Source organism: Sceloporus undulatus, chromosome 2, assembly GCF_019175285.1.
Source record: "Sceloporus undulatus isolate JIND9_A2432 ecotype Alabama chromosome 2, SceUnd_v1.1, whole genome shotgun sequence".
In the NCBI taxonomy this organism is placed as follows: domain Eukaryota; kingdom Metazoa; phylum Chordata; class Lepidosauria; order Squamata; family Phrynosomatidae; genus Sceloporus; species Sceloporus undulatus.
This window is the reverse complement of record NC_056523.1, coordinates 147,499,507-147,521,387: the sequence shown is the minus strand read 5'-3', so window position 1 is coordinate 147,521,387 and position 21,881 is coordinate 147,499,507. Positions and strand designations below refer to the sequence as shown.

The window sequence follows — 21,881 nt, the reverse complement described above, 5'->3', positions numbered from 1 at the left end:
ACTCCGATTACTATCCCGAATCAAGGGAAAATAGTACATTCGACCTTTCTATTTTTTTAACCCGCTTTATAAGCCCCTACCGCGTATTTTGTAAAAAAACGATTTCTGAGTCGGATCGTAGTGGAAACGATTGCGGGTTACTCTAGAACTGTTCTAGAGTTAATTCAGGTTCAAATAGGAACGCTATACCTTGAATTCAATTGTAACCCGGAGTATAAGCCAGTGAGAACAACCCCCAAAAGGCTGAGGCGACAGTAACCTGGAACCGGGAACAGAGCTGGAAGAAACAGGAACAAAGGGTGTTGTGGCTCCAACTGCACTGGATCAGGCAAGCCATCAGAAACAGCACAACATGGTTTCAAAGACACAGCTGTGTTAGTCTGGACCAACATAAAAAGGGATTTTGTAGCAAATGGATCTTGTAGACTGGGTGATAGAAACCCTACTTAATTTAAAAAAAAAAAAACACCTCCCTGGATCTTTTACTTTGTTAACTATTGTCCTGTGTCTCTTCTTCCATTTCTCTGAATGAGAGGGACTTGCTCAGTTACAAAGAACAGATACATAATTTAGCATGTAATTATTTGGGAACACATTCTTGAGTCAAGAGTTTAGCCAGATCATTCATTTGTTGCCTGTAAGAGAGGAAGTGTTTTTTCCTGTCTCATTATAGTAGAACCTCAGGTCATCCAATGAAATTGATGGGCAGGAGACACAGAAGAAAACTCTTCTCCACACTTAATACATGGAATCCACTGATCGCTCTCTTATCTTGCTTTAAAAACAAAAGTTTCTGGATATGTATTAGCAATATATCTACTAACAGCTATAAGTGATGGTAGCTAAATGGCATATACCTCCTTAGAAGAAGTAATACTAACAATAATACTAGCTTTGAAAAGTTACCTTTCTTTAAGACTATAACTACCAGAATTTCCAGTCAAGATGGCCAATGCCTGGGGGATTCTGGTAGCTGCTGTCTAGGAGTTGCATGCTAGAAAAATATTTTCTCCAAGCTAGGTGCTGGGGGCGAGATAAGGAGTAATAGAGGGCCATTGGTGCCCCATTGGTTGGCCAGTAAGGTTCACCTGAAAGGTAGTTGTAGGAAATAGGAATCTGGATTAAATGGACATTGATTTCAAGACAGCTGGATTTTTCCCACATTACACTTGCCCTAACCTGCAGTCCGTTTTTTCTTTTAAATTTTACAATACGTCTGTCTGTAATAAATGAAAGTTAAGCCTTTGTTCTAGTCTCTCCAGTGTGAGTCTCCCAGAGGTGAGCGACTGTCTGGAACAGTGTTACATGATTAGGATCATGACATGCTACAGATTTCTAACACCTCTTGGCTTCCACTCAGACAGAAACCAATTACAATTCAGAAGTCTCCCACTGAGTAGTGCCATGTGAAAGCCAATGAAGTTGTTCTCCTCTTTACCCATATCAGGATGGAAATAGTGAGGGGTTGTGAAAATAAGGAATGAAGATGGATTTATTCTTTGCAGCAACAAATAATGGTTCACCAAAATCTCTGCTGCTTCACAATGCAGAAGCAGTTTCTTAAGGAGTGAAGTTCTCAATTGGTTTAGCAGAGCAGGCACAAGAATTTATGGCTATGGATTTGTGCATTTTCACTCACATTCTGCCCGTGTTAAATATTTAGAAATCCTGGATGTTTACTTTCAGACATGGGTGCAAGATTAAACTTTAATTTGCCTGATGCAATTCAAAATGTGACTTTCAAGCATTTTTAGAATTCTGATCTGGGCATAGGGCAAGATGTTTGACTGGCTGAGCACTCCTGCAAGCAATCAGTTTTAACACCTCCCAAGCAAAGATGATGCAGCATTCTCTTCTGAATTCTGAAAGAAAGTTTGGTCTACTATTCAATAAATCAAAATTGATTTCTGCAAGCCAATAGTTTATAATCCCACCAGTCCCTACAGGACCAGGATGCCTTCTCTCTGTGAACAAATGACTTTTCCAGAACAAATCTTTCAAAAGTTAGATGCACTAGCTGTCTTTTCACATTTACTAAGTGCAGAACATCCATTTTGTCACTCTGCCTGCTGCTTATGTTTGTCAGCAGAGCCTTGGCATGAGGGCCTAGAAACATCTGTGTCTCCTACAGATGTTTAATTCACATCTCATCATTTTAAAAAAGAAAATGAGGTAGCTGAAATTCCTAGAAGCCAGCAAGACTAAACCAGGATTCTTTATTCCTGAATGTGCTGGGTGTCATATTTACAAGAAAGAAACGGTTGAAATAACTCCAGAGAACAATATGGATTAGAAGCTTGAGATATGGAGCTATCAGGGGAAGCAGCACTGCTGAAACTGATGCCATGCACCAGTTTTATGCCAAATAGTATGCTAGTACAGTTTTTCTTTCATAGGAACTAATTATTGTTCACTGAAGTGTTAGGAAATTTTTGCCATCTTTGATCCACAGCGCTCTGTAGAAAAGAACATGCTGTTCCATGCAAGCCAAATAGAAATCTCAATTCATCAATTTTTTGTAACAGGCAACAAAATGCACTTTTATGCAACATTAGCAGAATGTTGTATATTCTAAGTTTATCCCTTTGATGGGCAAAAGATAGTGGTGTGTGCACGTTGGTGTGAAGGAGTAAGCACTAAGACCAGTGGGTTTTAATTGCTCTGTATTAGGTGTAAAGTACAGGTTTTGCCACCATCCATCTATATCCCCCAAGCAGCAGGTTATTTCCTGCTACAGAAGTGATTTGGCTCCATTCATTTTTATGACAGGTAGCTACAGAAGGGGTGAAAGAAACCAGAGTGAGCTTTAAAAGGAGTCTCACACCTCCATATTGCAAGAATGTCCATTTTGTCACTTCTAAGAGTGTGGCTATCTGTCTGTCAGTCTGACTGTCTGAGAATGGCTTTCTATCCTAGAGGGGTGCCTTTAAACAAAAATGGAAGCTTTACACCAAAGCAGAAGCAGTGTTGATGAAGCGTGGGTGGGAAGGCAAAGATGGAATAGTGGAACAAGTCCTCGTTATTTGCTTCCATCAGACATGGCAGTCATCTTTGGATATATCTCCTATGAAGGGAGGCTTGGTAGTGTCTTTCTAATGCTGGTAGCAGACTAGAAGAACTCACTACCTTGCTCATCCTTCTCATAATGGAGGATAACACTGGGCACATGTACATTAATCAAGGATATTGAGAGGAAAGAACTACTTAGGTGCTTTCTGAGAGAAATGACGACTGACAATGGAATGCAGGAAATACGCAAAATACTGTTGCTGACAAAAATTACATAATTCCGCTCAAGGGGGTGACTGAGGCCAAAATCTATCTGCAGCTATCTGTCCAGTTAAATAAAAGAACAAGAACTACTACAAAAGCAGAGAAATTGTGGCTACTTATTATTTATCAAATTTATCTTCTTTGTTTTCAGCAAAATAAACATTCAAAAGTATTACATGCCCTTCCCAAAGCATTTGGAGAGTCTGAATTTCTCATAAAAACCAAACATCTATTTCTCAGCAAATTCTACCAAAAAGGAATGTGTAAGAGTCTGCAGTTAAAAGCAGATTAATTGGTCCAGGGACAGATAAATGCAACTGACATTGATTAGGAATTCAGCTTATTCATTAGGAATTCAAATTCGCTTAGCATTTATTCAGGAAAGAAAATATTTCCACCTCTGATTAAAAACCAAACGGATAGTGGGGTGTGTGACCAGCCATTAAACGTGGTAGTCAAAGAGCTTGCCTTAATCCTGATGATTAATTATAAATAAAAGAAAGAATTTCAACTTAAAAATCAACAAGGCTGTTGGTATTCATGTCTACATTAAAGAGGGCAGCTGATCAACTTATTACGGATTTTTGCACACCTGCAAAGGAAGCAAAACCACAACTAGAAGAGAGAGGCCTGATAACTACCCACACAACACATGGCTCTAATAAGGCAAGTAAAATGGGGAACCCTGGATTTCCTGTTGTTTCAGACCTTCCCTTTCTAGAATTACTGGAAAAGTTACATGAAAATTTGGTCAGGGATCTACAAAGGGACTGATCATTTGCTTAATTTGAAAATCTCTGAGATTTTTAATAAAAATATAGAGGAAACAGTAAATGATGTCTTTCAACAGGGATCTCATCATGAAAAGAGAATTTGCACCTTAGAAGAAGCAAATTCTAACCTGCAAAATAAGCTGGAGGATTTGGAAAAATTGAGAAAGAAGGGTAAACATTAGTCTCAAGTGTATTCCAGAATCAGTGACCCCTTCCTCCTTACAAGATAGATGAATAAAATAAATCCTGAGCTAAACCTATTGCCATGAAAAACAGAATGCATTCATCGCTCTCTAATGCTGCAACAGCCATCTATTAAGGCCCCCAGGGATACTATCATGTGATTTGTGAGATTTCCAAATAAAATTTAGTAATGAACACCTTGATGTGAGTCACCGATATTAATATGTCACTTATCAAGATATTTCAGTGGAGACACTAAGGAAAAGACAATCCCTCAAGCCTTTTACAGCTGTTCTGCTTTCCAAGGGAATAAAATCCAGCTGGGGATTCCCCTTCAAACTCATTATCTTCCATGGCAATGAGATCCTAACTGTGTCTACTAAAACCCAAATGATGCAAATTTTTGAGACACTTGGCATCACAAGGCCCACAGATCTTGAAAGAAATATCTGCTCAATTAGACCTAATGAGACCCCCACAGGGTGATAGCTATCAAGGAACACAATGGCAGACAGTGCAGAAAAGGAAAAACAAAAGAAGCTCAATCAACCCTCCAGCTTCAGTGTAGGCATCCTGCAAACTCGTGATGATCCTCAGTATTTTGATAGGACTGCATACAGTCAAGCAAACCTAGCAGTACCCACACAGCCGCCATCTTGAGGCTTGTGTTCCTGCACCACCAACTGTCACTTTAATCCACCCTTTTGACTGCCGAACTTTGAAAATGTAGTGACAGTGATTCATTCCAGTGAGGAGACTATCCACACGGGGATACCTAGTGGGCAATTGTGTGTATCTGTTTCTCCACAGCTAATAACTGATGGCTTCAGCTGGGTCTAAACTATGCTTTTTTTCTGTCTACACAGCTATTAATTGACCTGACATACTACTACTACTACTACTACTAGTACTACTTTTATTTCTTACCCGCCTCTCCTCACAGCTCAAGGCAGATTACAACTACAAGCCTATACAGAGTTATACGATACCCTTAAGGTTTCAACTTTGACATTTCTTGCTTCTTAGCAAACTACAGTCCAGCCTCGCCTTACGCAGGGGATCCGTTCCGGATCCCTCCGCGTAAGGCGAATTCTGCCTATGCTTGAGTCCCATTGGAAACAATGGGGCTTGTGCACGGTGGCGCGGGCGTGCGTGGGGTGCAACGGGCGCGCACGGCCATTCAATTGAATGGGACGCACCGCCCCTTCCACCCCCCGCGGCTTGAGCGTGTATGCTCAAGGCCGCGTATGGCGCGCCCGCGTATGGAGCGGGTGCACTGTATTATAGAATATTAATTACAGGATGGGCCAAAAACATAGGAAACAATATCTTACAATGAAAAGATATTATTTGCTCCCATCCCTTCAGAGGGGATCAGAAAGTCTGACTCTGATCGGGAGAACAGGAGGCACCTGGCCTCCATTCCTCTTGATACTGTTCTTAGTTCATTGTTAATTGCTATCTATACTGTATTGTTATGTTACTGAGTGTTTATTTACATCTCATGACTATTCTTAAAATCTTTAGGGAAAAACATGTGAGATATCCAAATGTGGCAAAAGTGAACTTTTCAGATCCTCAAATTTGAAAATAATGTGGGCAATAGGAAAATCAGTTCCAATTTCTGTTTAGAATCCAATATAGTAATACATGGCATCCCTGAGAGTCATTTCCTATAATGTTAAGGGCATATGCTCAGCTAAAAAGAGAGGTAAAATCCTAAAATAACTGAAACAACTACATCCAAATTTCTTATTCCTTCAGGAAACACACTGTAAGGGTTCTGATCCCATCCACCCCAAAAAATAGTTTGGAAACCAATATGTAGTGGGGCCACAGGAAAAGCCAAAGGGTCTATTCTTCTAGACAAATCATGCCTTTTGTGGTAAACAAGGAATTGAGAGATGATGCTGGATGCAGCCTCATATTGACGGGAGAAATTTTTGGCCAGTCCTACATTCTAGGCACCTTCTATTCACCCAATACAGGTCAACACCAATTTATGCCACTTTTTTACACCTTCTAAGTGAAGTTGCTGATGGTTGCATAGTGTTGGGAGGAGATTCTAATGAAATTTTGCACTCCTATGTTGATAAATCAAAACCTCCTAAATATACAGGTCCAACCCCATTGATGTACATAATTAAAGATGCAGTAGTACTTGATCCTTGGCAATCTCTACACCCTGTAGAGAAAGACTTCACGTTCTACTCAGCAGTCCACAAGACATATTCCAGGATTGATCATTTTTTGATCTACAAGTCCTTATTAGGCAAAACTTTAAATTCCATAATTAATCCAATCTTATATTCAGACCATTCATTAATAATACTAGACTGGGAACCAAAAGGACTTTCCCAGACTTCAAAGTCCTGGCGGTTTAGCCCAGCAATCATAATACATGACCCTTTTAAAAAGACCATAGAAAAAGCAATAGAAACTTTTCATCTTGAAAAGAGATCTGAAAGCACCTCTGAACTGCTACTATGGGACACACAGAAAGTGGTGCACAGGGGTGTTTTTATACAGGAGAGCTCTAAACAAAATTAAAGAAAAGAAAAGCCAGGAATTGATTAAAGAAACTGAACTCTTGTCAAACTCCCAGAAGAAGACACAAAACTCAGACATACTAAAAACTTTATTAGAAAAAAAGCTCAGACTGAAGAATTAGACCTACACTCAGTTCCAACTAAACTGCAGTACATGAAAGCCTATTTCTATGAAAACCATAATAGGAACTCTAACTTACTAGCTAGATTAGCAAAACAGACAGCAGGAAAAAAAGAACTGTTGCAGCTATCACTTCCCCAAATGGCAATATCAAAACCTCTCAAGTTGATATGGTAGAGGAATTCTGAGAATTCTACTTTAAACTCTATAACTGAAGAATCAGCCCCCCCCCCCCCCGATAAATTTAATTCATTCCTTGATTCTCTCAAAACTGTGAAAATCAAGGAACCACACACTGCTCTACTCAACCAGCCCATTTCGTTAGAAGAAATCAAACAGGCAATCCAAAACCCCAAACCAGGAAAATGTCCTAGTTTAGATGGATTTACAGAATTTTTCAAGTTATGTTATAACAAAATTGCCCCACACCTACAAGATCTATTCAATGAGATAATATCACAAGACTTATGTCCCCAATCTTGGCACACTTCCAGAATTGTCCCCATCCCCAAAACAAGTGAGTGTCAACGTCCCACCTCAGCATTTAGACCGACAGCATTAATAAACCAGGATGCAAAACTAGTGACCTCAATTCTATCGATCAGAATTAATAGCTGAAAAAGATGAACTTTGGAAATAAATTTATTAGTATGCTAGAAAACCTGTATCCAAACTCAGAGGCTTTAGTGACAGTCAATAGAATAAACTCCTCTACCTTTAGGCTCCAAAGGGGAACTAAACAAGGATGTCCCTTATCCCCGCTGTTATTTGCTGTTGCAATAGAACTCTTAGCCACCTCAATCAGAGAAAATGAAAACATAAGGGGACCCAGAATAGGAAGAACAACCCATAAATTAAATCTCTTTGCAGATTATGTGATCATCTTCCTAAAACAACTCAAATAATCCTTCCCTACCTTACGCACCATGTTAAACTCTTTTGATACATTTGCAGGTTTCCAAATTAACTACTCAAAATCTAAACTGCTATGTCTCAACATTGCTCATGAAGACCAACTAGACATTCAAAAAGCTTCCAGTTATTTCCAGTTGAAACCCTCAGGATTTACCTACATAGGAATCACGATTACAAAAGATTTCAGTCAGATAATCCCCAGAAACTACAACAAAATAACTAAATGGTTAACCTTTAAAACACTAGAATGGAAGAGACTGAAACTCTCTATTCTAGGCAGAATATCCTTCATTAAAATGTTTCTTGTCCCTCACCTATCCTTTCTATCGCAAACAATCCCACTTCAACCACCGTAAACTAAACTCAAACGTTGGCAAAATCTCACCAATACATTTGCTTTTAACCTTAAGAGGCCCAGATTCAGGAAATCCACATGACTATGGGGACATAGGCCTTGTGACATTATAAAAGGGGGAGGTTAGCAATGCCTGATCTTGAACTATAATTTGCAGCATTCCAATTTTGTCAAATCCCTCATTTAATTAAAAAAGATCAGAGCATACACTGGGTTAATATGGAAATGAAAGCCCCACCATCAATCAATCTTGCTTTGTTCTTTAACAAACCCACTCTGCAAACAATTATGAGGATGGCAGGCATCAACATGAAGTTTGCTCAGACAATTGGTGCAGAAGCCCTGCAGGCCAATGTCCAGCAGCTGAAGGAGTACTACTACTATTACTACTACTACTACTATTATTATTATTATTATTATTATTATTATTATTATAGATGGCCACAAGGGCCATCCAGTCGAACCCCTTGCCATTCAGGAACTCAAAATCAAAGCATCCCCAACAGATGGCCATCCAGCCTCTGCTTAAAGACCTCCAAAGAAGGTGACTCCACCACACTTTGAGGGAGTGTGTTCCACTGTTGAATAGCTCTCACTGTCAGGAAGTTCCTCCTAATGTTAAGGTGGAATCTCTTTTCCTGTAGCTGGCACCCACTGTTCCGAGTTCTAGTCTCTGGAGCATCAGAAAATAAGCTTGCTCCATCCTCAATGTGCCACCCCTTCAAATACCTAAACAGGGCTATTATATAACCTCTTAACCATCTCTTTTCCAGGCTAAACATACTCAGCTCCCTAGAGAGGAGAGCAGCTGTGGGACAGTTGTAGGGGTGGATAAGAGAAAAGCATGGGCACAGATGGTGCTTCTCATATTTTCCCTTTTGAAAAGGGAAAATACTGTGTTGCAGAGAAGTCATGAACAGTACATATGCATTAGAGAGGAAGTAGGAAAAAAGGCAATGAAAATGTATGTGTGTGCTTATGGGTTCACATGACCATATGTAGGGATCAAAATGGTTGAGAGGGTTGAGAAGTGTGAGTAGAACAGAGTTAACTTTATGGACAAATGAGTGAATGATGCTGGAAGTGGAGAAAAGAGGGACCTGGGGGTTAGAATCATGTGTGTGTGTGTGTGTGTGTGTGTGTGTGTATGCCTTCAAGTTCCCTGTCAGCTTATGGTAACCCCATGAATTCCATAGAGTTGTTTTAGGCAAGGAATACTCAAAGGTGGTTTTGCCAATTCCTTCCTCTGCAATATAGCCCACAGCATTTAGGATTTACATGAATTCAATATTGATGACAAGGAAACTGAAATAGTTAAGGATTTCCCATACCTTGGATCAATAATTGATCTGAATGGAGACTGCATCAAGAAATCAGAAGACTAGGACTTCTAAAGTGCCAAGATATAAAACTCATCACTAGAGTTAGGATTGTTCAAGTCATTGTATTTCCCATCACCATGTATGGATGTGAGAGCTGGACAGTGAAGAAAGTTTATAAGAAGAATATCAGATCATTTGAGAAATGGGTTGCTGGAGGAGAGTTCTAAGGATACTATGGATGGCCAAAAAGACAAACAAATGAGTCCTAGACCATATTAACTCTCCCTGGAAGCCAAGATAAACTAAATTGAAGCTGTAGTACCTTGGCCACATCATGAGAAGGCATGACTCACTAGAAACGACAATAATACAGTCCTTATCCACTGATTTTTTATCCACGGATTCAAGCATCCACGGCTTGAAAATGTTCAAAAAAGTATAAATTCCAAATAGCAAACCTTGATTTTCCATTTCATAGAAGGGACTCCATTTTGCTATGCCATTATATTTAATGGGATTAGAGTATCCATGGATTTTGTTATCCACGGGGCATCCTGGAACCAAACTCCAGCACAGGGGTAGGCAACCTTTTCGAGCCGGGGGCCGGGTTGCTGTCCCTCAGACAACTGGGGGGCCGAAGCCAAAAAATAAATAATTAAATTATTTTTTTAAAAATTTAAATAAATAAATAAACCGGGACAAATGTAGGACAACATTTTCAAATGGTGGACACTTTTTTTAAAAAAGTGGAGGACACACAAAAAAAATTGCTGATTTTTTAAAAAATGTTAATATAAATGCATGTTTCTGAGGCGTCTATAGACAATTGTCTCCCTTGCCCCTGCGCGCGAGAGGCCAAAGGCACCGGCGGCAATTGGTGGCAGGACCGGGCAGGGGCCGGTCCCAAGGCCTTGCCGGGCCGCATTCGGCCCGCGGGCCGCAGGTTGCCTACCCCTGCTCCAGCATATAACAAGGGCCCACTGTACTAGGAAAAATGGAGGACAGTAGAAAGAGAGGAAAACTTCATGCATTATTAATAGACTCAATCAAGGAAACCATGGCCTTGAGCCTGTGAGATCTGAGCAGAGTGGCTGAGGGCAGGGGAGGTGTCTCATTTATGGGGTCATCATGAGTTGAAGTCAACTCAATGACAGTTAACAACAAACCTGGTATCCAGGTACTAACCAGGGCTCATCCTGCTTGGCTTCTAAGAGCATACAGGAGAGAGATGTCTGGATGGAGAAATCAGGGGAAGGAGGTTCTTATATGACTTGCATGTTCATGTGTTTTTGCATAAAGATATAATGGGCCCTTGGTATCTGCTAAGATTTTGTTCTGGGACCCTCGGTGAATATTGAAATCTGTGGGTGCTCAAGTCCCTCTCAATATAGTAGCATAGTAAAATGGGGTCCCTTATATAAAATGGCCCAATCAAAGTTTGGGTTTTTTGGATTTTTTAAAAAAATTCAAGCCATGGATGATTGAATCTATGGATACAGAATCCATGGATGCAGAGGGCCAACTATATTTAAATCAGCTACAGAGTTGGCTACAGGCTTCTACACTGTAATCCAATGTATACCTACCCAAAAGTATGCCTAGCAAACACAAGGGACTTCTGAGCAGAGGCATTACTAGGCACTTTAAAGATCTGGTTCTATACGAGGAGATTACTGGTAGGTTACTTGATATCTACTATATATATATATATATATGTTTCTGGAGGGTGGGGGGCAAAGAATGGAATAGATTCATGGCCCTGGGCAAAACATTTGGCTAACAACACCCCTGCTTCTGATTAAACATGTATTTGACTGGCTGGAAATCAAAATCTATTTCCATTAAGACAAAACAAAGTGAGGCATACCTTTGCCCAACATGTTTTATTTAAAGTTTTCCATAAACTTTAGTTTTAGGAGACAGTCCAACACAAATGGGGGAAAGGGAATATGAGGTCAAAATGAAAATACGATAGGATCATTGCAATCTTAAAGTATCCCAACAGGAAGATTAGGAGAGAAAATTCTCCAACCACTTGTAGTACAGTATCATCAACAATAACAGGGAATAGGGTTTGTGCTGGAAAATCCTTGGTATGATGTAACTCATATTCTTAGTGTGAGATGACCATTGTGCTAAGTAATACATAGCCCTGAAACCCCTAAGTCACCCAGCAAAACAAATCTCTCTCTCTGGTACTATAATTCTTTGTTCAGTTTTTTTTAAAAAAAAAATCAGAGTACTACAGGTATTCTTAAGGCTCTAATTTTTTAAACATCAAAGTAGTCATATTAAGAAAAACACACCCTGTGTGAACAAAAAATGTAATTTGATTGAATGTCTGGAGTGATTTATTATATTAATAAGACATCATCATGGTGAAGAGCTATTCTCAGAAAGCAGACAAATGTTTTTAATAACCATTTCAAGTTAATATATTGCCCACTCTAAATGGTAAAACAGACACCCTTATATTTATTATTTTGTTTTTGAAAAAATACTTTTAAAATTGTACTGTCCTTAGGACATTGAAACGAATACACATAACTTGGTTTGCCAAAGTATTTGGAGTGTAATCAACAACTTGAAGCTTACAAAATCGAATCAAAGTAGTAACGTTTTCAAAATGCTCTGTAGCTATAGGTATAAAGGGGGAATTAATTAGATTTGTGTTGTTGTGAATCAAGTGCCCACTGTTTTACTCGAGAGAACATTCAAATTCAGAAGAAACAAACCTCAGAAATTTGCAAATATACCTGTAATATACGTTGTAGCATAGAACGTTTGGACAGGGAACCAACTAATGTACTGCTCTGTTCCCTCAAGGAAAGGGGTGGGGAATATTTGGCCTGCAACTCTCAGCAACCTAAACCAGCCTCTAACAGAGAAGGGAGTGCTGTTGTGATGAACATAACCTCCTACCTAGAAAAAAGACTCACAGAGAGAGAGAGAGAGAGAGAGAGAGAGAGAGAGAGAGAGAGAGGTTGCTCATCTGTACTCAGTATTTTGCGCTGCCCAGAGAGCAATAGGCATACACAGCACCATTGCAGGAAGGTCTTTAAATTGTTTTTTTAAAAGGTTGTTACTGTTACATGTGTTGAAGTTGACTCTAACTTATGGCAACTCTATCCGATGGTTTTCTTGGTAAGATGTATTCAGAGGTAGTTTGACACTGTCTTCTTCTAAGGCTGAGAGAGAATGATCCACCATGGGAGTGACCCATAAATTTCCATGGGTGAGCTTTGATTGGAACTCTGATCTCCTGGAGTCCTACTCCAACACTCAGAAAACTATGTCACAATGCTTCTCCATAAATAGTCTCATCAAGGGTTCTCTGCCTTCCCCCAAGGAGAAATGATTGTAAATGGAGATGGGGGGGGGGGGGAGTTATCAGTTAGGAAAGTGGTGACTGGTAAGACTGAGGTTTCTCAAAATGCATGCCCCAAAATTGACCCCTAAATCTCAGGTCAACTTATTTATGGGTCAGTATGGTAATGTGATAGCAGCTCTTTTAGATTTTCCCATAGAGATAGGAGAGCAGTTTCTTTCTCTTTTGAGCCAAGCAGAAAGTTCTGGGTGATTAATTGCTTTTAAAAAAAATCAACAGAGACCCTCTCCCACCGGTGCTGTTTGGGAAATGAAGGATGAAAAGCTGAAATAAAAAGCCTCAGTTAAAAAGCCTCTTGCCCCAAGAACACATACACACACTAAAGGAGCCTCCAAGTTTTACCATCAACTTATCCATGGGTCATGACAAAATCCATAATTTTGGCCCCCAAATCTGCCCTCAACTTATACACAAGGCTAACTTATATACGGTAAGTTGCAGAAAAGAACACATAACCAAGAAAATCCAACAAATGCTGCACTCAGTGAAGGACAGGGGAGACCCTCTCATGGCTGCAGGAGTTTACCATACACTGTGCAGCTGCGAACAAGTCTACATAGGGGCCACCAAACACAGCTTTAAAACACAAATCAAGTAATACAAGAGACCCTGCAGACTGGGTCAGCCAGAAAAATCAGCAGTAGCAGAACCCATTATAAACCATCCTGGGCATAAAATGCTGGTTGAAAACACTGAAATTCTGGACCATGCCAAGAACTATCAGGTCAGAATGCATAGGGAAGCCATTGAAATCCATAAACACCTGGGCAAAATCAACAGGAAAGAAGAAACCCTTAAAGTAAACATAGAGCCCATACAGACAGGCCAAACTAAAGCTGCTTTGGGTCACTTTGGAGTGACCCGAAGCAGTTTTAGTTTGGCCTGTCTGTATGGGCCCATAGTTTGGCTACCAGTTCTGAAAAACACCAATATAAAGACCCAGTAAATACAAATGGAAATCCCCCAGGGTGAATGGGGTTTCCCAGCAGACCATGGATCATTAAGTAATCTCCTCACCTTCGCGCTCGGGCCCTCCATTCTGATAGTCAAAGTCTGCTGTCTCAGCCCAGGATTTTCTCTGCCCCATCCCGGATTCGTTCCTTTTCACTTGCTGCCCCTCACTCCTGGAACCTCCTTCCCCTATGAATGCGGCTCATCACTTCTTTAACCAGTTTCAAAACTGAGTTGAAGACCATCCTGTTCAGAGAAATGTTCCCAGGCATTGCATCACTATTATTTGCTATCTGATGTTTTTAATTTATTGAACCCTTTCCTGTATTGTTATGTATTATTTATATGTATTATGCTATTATTTCTTAGATTGTACGCTATGGGCAGGTTTACTCCTATCTGTCTTATTGTTTGTATATACAGTGCTATGCAAATCTACAGCACTATATAAATAAAGCATAATAACAATAATAATAATACTCTATATGGTAACAGTAGATTACTATATTCCAAATACTGGAAGAGAAGCCAAATGCAGTGGATCCTTGTTATACGCTGGGGTTTGGGTCTAAGATCCCCGTGGATAACAAAATCCGAGGATGCTCAAGTCCCATTAAATATAATGACACAGCAAAATGGTGTCCCTTATAAAAAATGAGCAGATTTACTCTTACTTATTTTATTGTTTGTATGTACAGCACTGTGCAAATCTACAGCGCTAGATAAAGCATAATAATAATAATAATAATAATAATAATAAGTAAATAGATACCCTGAGGTCTTGCCATTCAACAGCAGAACAATGCACAGATTAACACTTAAATCACTTCCTCTCAACCAACGGTATATATACCCCACTCTCTTCCATGACAGCTGCTGGCGAAATGTCAGGAATAATCTCTTCTAGAACCCAGCCTCATAGCCCGAAAAAACAACCAAAAACTATGTTTTCCCAATTCAAAATATTAAATTCCTGGGAATATCTAACATACCGCTTTAATGTTGTCCTAGAAGAAGCTTCACTGTCTACATAGGCCTATACAGTGTACAGCTCTATACAATATTATAGAGTAAGAAGAGTATCTTTATGACCTTGGGATTTTATGAAGAGGATAGTTTGTTGTCCCCTCAGGTTCTAATTCATATGTCCGAAAAACAGCCTGGCAACAAACTGAAACCCTGAAGATGCACTAAATCAAGCAGGTTTAAGTAGAATTCAAGCAGAAGATATGATCTGCTGATCTCTGTGGATAAAAAGGTCTTCACTTAAGTACAATGTTGCAGTTGTATTTCAGCATTAATAAAACTAAAAACTAAAAAAAGTGTGAGAGATCAACAGTTGCTGCTGAAAGGCAGCATCTTAAAGTACACTGCAAGGAAAAATGGCAATAACATGTGATTTCTGAAAAGTTTGTGTTGATGCTCCTTTGTATCATCATACAGGCAGAATACTTAATCAAATATTGCTGTTATGGTGCACAAAAAAAATACACATTTGGTTTTCAGAGCAGACAAAAGCACTTTCAGCATGTGATCTAAAATAGTGGTACTCAAAGTGGTGGTCAATGGTCTGGTGTGGATCCATGGACCATCAGTTGCTGGTCCCTGGCAAGTATGAAGAAAGAAACCCTTGTAGCCAATTGGCATAAGTATGATGTTGGTTCCTGTCATATGGGCGAGGAGGACAGTTCTCCACTCCTGATACCTTGTGGAGGCATTGATATAAATATTTGTGTCATATTTTGTGCACATTCTTGTGGTCTTCTCCAGCCATCTCACTCCAGTTTGCTTCTGTGTGAAGTAATGAGGAAAATGTATAATGAAGGATTTGTCTTCAGTAACAGCTAGAGACAGTATTAATCTACTCATTGTATCAGACACAATATCAATATCATGAATTCAGCACTGTCTTCTCACTGTGGAGATGAATAGATGCATGATGAGAGAGGAGGGACTAAGATTTTCTTTGAACACAAACCTCTGTAGTAATTAGTAAGAAAAGATAGACAAAACACAGCTGCCTGCTCCAAACATGCAGACAGCTGCTTAGAAACTGTCCTTTTCTGCACCATTGTGATAACTCTGTGTCATTATTATACATAATTTACATAACATTGAATAGAATACCATCTATCTCTCATTTATATTCCTTTGAAACAGATTGCTATTGCTCCTGGTCTTACAGATGGAAATAGGGGCTCAAATATAATAACCCAAGGAGTAAAACTATGGCTGAGCTGGGTTGGAACACCTGTTCTCTAGGTCTAAAGACAGCACACTGAATGACCTGCATGAAATACCTGGGTTTTTAAGTATGAAATTTCCTTCATTTTAGAATTCATCCTGACCTAGTAAGGGACCATTTATCGTACAGTATATGAATAAATGTCTTAGCAATATATCTTAGTTTACACACTCTTGCCAACTTCTGTTTCAAGGTCTCCTTGAAGAACTGTTCCATTGTAAAGATCTTTTCATATATTACATCTTTTTAAAGGCATGACTGAAACAAATAACTGCATCTAAAAGGTATACTAATCGGGGAGCCATGATCACCCACAATGTACTGCTAGGCATTTGCTTGATAGTGCACTTCATTTATGCCTTTATAACATATGAAACATGATTGTTTCACTTAACTTTTTATCTTTTGTTTAGGGCAGTGGTTCCCAACCTTCCTAATGCCGTGACCCTTTAATACAGTTCCTCATGTTGTGGTGACCCAAACCCATGAAATTATTTTCATTGCTACTTTATAACTGTAATTAAATACATAGGTGTTTTCCAATGGTCTTAGGCGACCCCCATGAAAGGGTCATTCGACCCCCAAAGGGGTCCCGACCCACAGGTTGGGAACCACTGGTTTAGGGCAAAGAAGGACAGGTTGCTTACCTGTAACTGTAGTTCTTCGAGTGGTCATCTGTGAATCCACACAAATGGGTTATTCTGCACTTGCGCAGCATTTCCGGATCCTACTGGAATCGCTAGGGAAGACTTTTTGGTGGTAGCTCCGCCAACCCTCTATATAGACAGGAGGTCTTCCCGCCCTTTCTCAGTTTCAAAAATGGTCCGCCGTAAGAGCAGACAAGGAAGAGAGAAGGACACGACAAAGGGGAGAATGGGCAGCTCGTTGTCTTCCCCGGGGAGATGTACGGCTTGCAGAGTGATCCGTTTCCGGATGCACCAGTTCCAAATTGCAGAGTGAGGTCCAGGAGGGTGGCAGACCTGGTACCGCCCTGCTTGTTGATGTAATACATCACAGTGGTATTGTCCGTGAGGAGGAGGATGACCTGGTCCCGCAGGAAGGGCTCGAAGGCCTTCAAGGCTTTTTTGACTGCCAACATCTCGAGCGCGTTGATGTGGAGTCGGCGTTCCTTGGGAGACCATCTCCCCTGGACAGAAAAATTTTCTGAATGGACTCGGTTTGTGGTTGTGGAGCCACGAAGGGAATGCTCACCAAGATGTTGTGAGCGTTGAGCCACCAGCAGAAAGAGCGGGCGACAGGCCTCGGGATGGTGATCCACATCCGTGGGTTGTTGAAGGCCGGGCTGAAGACTGAGAGAAGCCATGACTGGAAGGGATGCATGCGGAGGCGGGCCCACAGCATGACATATGTCGTGGATGCCATATGACCCAGTGCAACCTGAGCTGTCCGGGCAGTGATGCGCCAGGAAGAAAGGCAGTGAAGAATTGCAGACCTGAGATTGAGGAACCTCTCGTGAGGTAGGTAGGCTCTGCAGGACATGGAGTCCAGGATGGCCCTTATGGAGTGCACCCTTTGAGGGGGACAGAGGCAGGACTTTCCTATGTTGATCCTGAGTCCCAAGTGATGAAGGAGGGAAAGTGCCGTCTGAAGATGGGAGATAAGCATCTGCTTGGACAGAGCCACAAACAACCAGTCGTCGAGGTAAGGGAAGACAATGATGTTCTGATGGTGGAGATGTGCAGCCAGGACCGCCATGCACTTTATGAAAACTCTCGGAGCAGTGGACAGTCCAAAGGGCAGTACACGGTACCGAAAGAAGTCGGGCCCAACTGAAAAGGCGAGGAGGTCCCAGGGATCTTTCTGGATGCCAATGTGGAAGTAAGCATCCTGGAGATCCAAGGTCACAAACCAATCTGACTCCTGCAGGAGAGGCAAAATGGAGGCCAAAGTTACCATACGGAAATGTCTGTAGGCAATAAAGGAGTTGAGAAAACGCAAGTCCAAAATGGGCTGGAGGCCACCAGAGGCCTTCGAGACAATGAAATATCTTGAAAAAAGACAGTGTCAGGTCCAGGACAGGAGGACAGGCTCAATGGCCCCTTTTTGAAGCAAGGAGTGCACTTTGTCGAGAAGGGTGTCTGAGGGGGTGGTGGTGAGAATGATACCCCTTGGGGGTGAAGATTGAAGCTCCAGGGCATAACCCCTACAGAGGATGGAAAGCACCCAGGAGTTGGATGTTATAGAGGCCCAAGTGTGGTGGAAGTGGGCCAAACGATCCCCAAAGGGAATTGACAGGACGGAGTGAGCTAGGAAGTCTCAGAAATGGCACTTGCCTTGTTCTGAGTCCTTCTTTTGGAAGGGTTGTTTATATTTTTGTTTTTGTTGGCGTTTTCCCTGCTGTTGTTGAGGGGGAAAGCACTGTTGTAGGTAGTCCGTGGACTGGTTGGATCTACCTTGGTTGTGGGGTAGGGAGGCCTTTGCCATCTCGAGAGGCGTTGAGAAAAGGAAGGATGAGAGGTAGAGGAAGAAGACATACCATATTTACAGGCTGTGTTCTTCATCTTATTTTTGAAGTCAAGTTTCTCATCAGTGTCCTTGTGAAAGAGTCCCGTTGCGTCGAAGGGGAGCTCTTCAATGGCCTGTTTGGCTTGAGGCGTGAGGTCTGAGAACCTTAGCCAGGCATGGCGTTGGAGGGTCAGTGCGCCCAGAAGTTGATGTGAGGCACAATCAGCTGAGTGCTGGGCTGCCAAAATTTGATGGGAGGCAAGTGCATGGGCTTCTACATGGATGGCCACGGCCGTCTGCTTTTTGTCAACAGGGAGGTCTTCGTAGAGGGGAAGAGCTTTTCCCCAGAGTTGCTGTTGATAAGCAGCCATGCAGGCCAAATAGTTTTGGATCTTGAGGTCTAGAACTGCAGAGGCATAAGATTTCCATGCCATGCCATAGTGTCCAGTTTGCAACCCTCCTTGTCATTGGGGGTCAAGGTTGTTTTCGGGGCCGAGTAGATCTGAGAGGCCTCGACAATTGCAGAATTTGGGCGAAGGTGCTCGAAGAGCCAGATCTCTTCCAAGGGTGTGATGCGGTAGAGATTGTCAAGATTTTTCGTTGAAGGCTGGGCCATCGACAGGGAGGGCCAAGAACTTTTGGCAATCCTAGACATCGAGAGTAGGAATGCAATGGAGGTTGGGATTGGCAGTTTGTCCCAAACCCTCTCATCAATGGGATCCAGAGCTTGAGAGTCTGAATGTAGGACCTCAACATTCAGGACCTTCCCCATCCGGATAATCTGCTCCAAGAAGGAAAAGATGTCATCTGAAGGAGAGGGCATGTTGACGGAGGAGAACACCTGAGAAGGCTGGATAGGGACATATTCCGAGATGGAGTGGTCCGCGGATCCAGCAGATGCAGTTCTGGTACGGACTGAAAGGGCCTGAGTGGTTACCGGCACTGGTAATGCAGAGCGAACTTGCAGGGAGACGGCAGAGGTCGTCTGAATGGGTCGGACTGGTTCCACTCAGGAGGCCGAGGAAGGTCGGGACCAGAGTGGAATGGAAGAGGTGACAGACATTGGAGGAGGCAGGAGAGGTTCAACCGGCTGGAAGGTTGAAACGAAGTGGCCCCCACAGACTTCAGAAGGATCCAAAGGCAAAAAAATAGGTTCCTGTGGCTTCATCAAACACAACATCCCGTCTAGGGGGTTCAGCAAAGACAGAGGAGCCATCATCATCCTGTTCGTCATCAAAGCAAATGACCTCTGACATTTGTGAGAGCTGGTCTGGAATCACCACTTGAAAGGAAAAGCCTCTTCTTCACCTTCGGAGAGTTGGCAGGGTTCAGCCAACTGGAGGAAGGAGCTCGGTCGGGCCAGAAAGTCAGGAAAAGGAGACCGTTGAGGTTCAGGCTCTGGTTGGGCGCATGGTACTGAGCCCAGTTTGGTATCAGTGGGCTGGGCGGGCATGTTGGTATGGGATCGACGGTTGGAGCTGTGCCTTTTTCTCGGAGTGATGGAATGAGTCCTTGGACTCGTTCCAAGATTTATGTTTCCTGTTCTCTGGTCTGGATTCTGAGGACTTTTTCACCTTAGGCAAGGATGGGTGGCCAGCCGCAACCTGGTCCAAGGACCTCCGCTTGCCTGGTGACCAGGGAGCTTCTGAAGAGGGTTTGCCCTCGGCAGCAGTAGCCTTGGCAGGGACCCTCGAAGGAGACAAAGGCGTAGTGCCCTCGGCTGCAGTAGCCTTGGCAGGGAACCCTGGAGCCACAGACGGGAGCTTGCCCTTAGTGGCCGAAGCCTTGGCAGAGGCTCTGGAGATGTTAGGAGGCTTCAGGATTTGTGCATAGAGCATGGACCTAAGCAGCATCTCTCTGTTCTTCCTGGCCTGTGGGGTAAAGGCCATGCAGTGAGGACAGGAGGCAGGGACGTGACCTTCTCCGAGGCAAAGGAGGCACAAAGAGTGTCTGTCTTGAGCCTGGATGTTAGTCCCACATTCGGTGCACTTTCAAAAAGAGTGTGCAGACATGGCTGAAAAAGGGCCAGAGGACAAAAAAATTGTCAGGAGTCCAAGCTGTTACCGTTAATCAGAGTCCAAACCAAGTCCAAATCACAATCCAAAGAGTAGTCAAAGACAAGCAAAGTCAGCAACACAGTAAACAAAAGTGAAAGCCAAGGAAGGAGCGGTTCCTGAGCAAGGTTCCTACGCTGCTCATGCGGCAGACAAAAGGAACTGAGAAAGGGCAGGAAGACCTCCTGCCTGTATAGAGGGTGGGCAGGGCTACTGCCAAAAAGTCTTCCCTAGTGATTCCAGTAGGATCTGGAAATGCTGCACAGGCGCAGAATAACCCATTTGTGTGCTTCACAGAGACCACGAAGAAGAAATATTTGTATTTCTTTTTTTTTTTCATGGTGCCTAGAATCTGAGGAAGATTTCATGCCCGAGATTAAACAAATGACTATGGTAGTAAATACTTTTAATTCATGACTTCATGTAATTTGCAGAGGGTGTGTGTGTCTTGGTGCACTTCTCCAACATCAGGACTGTCAAGTTCAAACTATGTACAGAGCTCCCACATATTACAGGAAATCTATGCAATGTTGCTCTGAACAAATTACACAGGCAAAAACAGAGGATGTCTGACCTTAGCCGTTACTTCTTCCTCACAGGATATAAAGCTGTACTCATAGGAATGAATAGTGGATTTCTTTCCAAATCAGAACTACAGAAAGACTACCACACAAGATATCTGCAAAGCTTGGCTACAGGTTTGGTAGCCGTTAACACTGTATATATGGTAATATAGACTGCAATTCTGTTGCCCAAGAGATAGTATCTTTGTTACCACCAAACACAGTGCTGGAATACACCAGCATTTACAGCAACAGGCAGCTATAGATAAGCATGATTTTAAACTTTAATACTGTATCTCATTTCTATCTCTAATTTGAGCAATTGTGGCACATTCACAGTATTGCAATGACAGAACTCTGAATATGCCAGAGCCATGGAGTACAAGTGTGCAACCCCAACAAACATTCTCAAACAGTAATGCAGTACAAATCCCCCTTCCTAATTTTTATGTTCTTGCTGCTGATAGAATGAGTGTGGAACAGCATCTTACTGGACTGGATAAATTCAGTATTAGCTGGAGAGCCTCCAAAGGTTTTAAACACAAAATAGAGATGCAACTACAAATACTGTTATGAACAAGACTTCCATAATTTATTCTTCTTCAGAGTACAGTACATCTTTGGAAGTAAAATGGATATAGCAGAAAGAGACAGGAGACCATGCATAAGATCTGAGGAGGCACACTCGGATTCCCAGTGATTGGGCAGTATATAAATAAAACC

General features: G+C 41.9%; 1 protein-coding gene across 4 annotated transcripts in view; it reads right to left on the bottom strand.

Annotated features, from left to right (window-relative positions):
• RPTOR (regulatory associated protein of MTOR complex 1) overlaps window positions 1-21,881 on the bottom strand; it is a 562,842-nt gene that overhangs the window by 79,729 nt on the left and 461,232 nt on the right. The window lies entirely within an intron of this gene.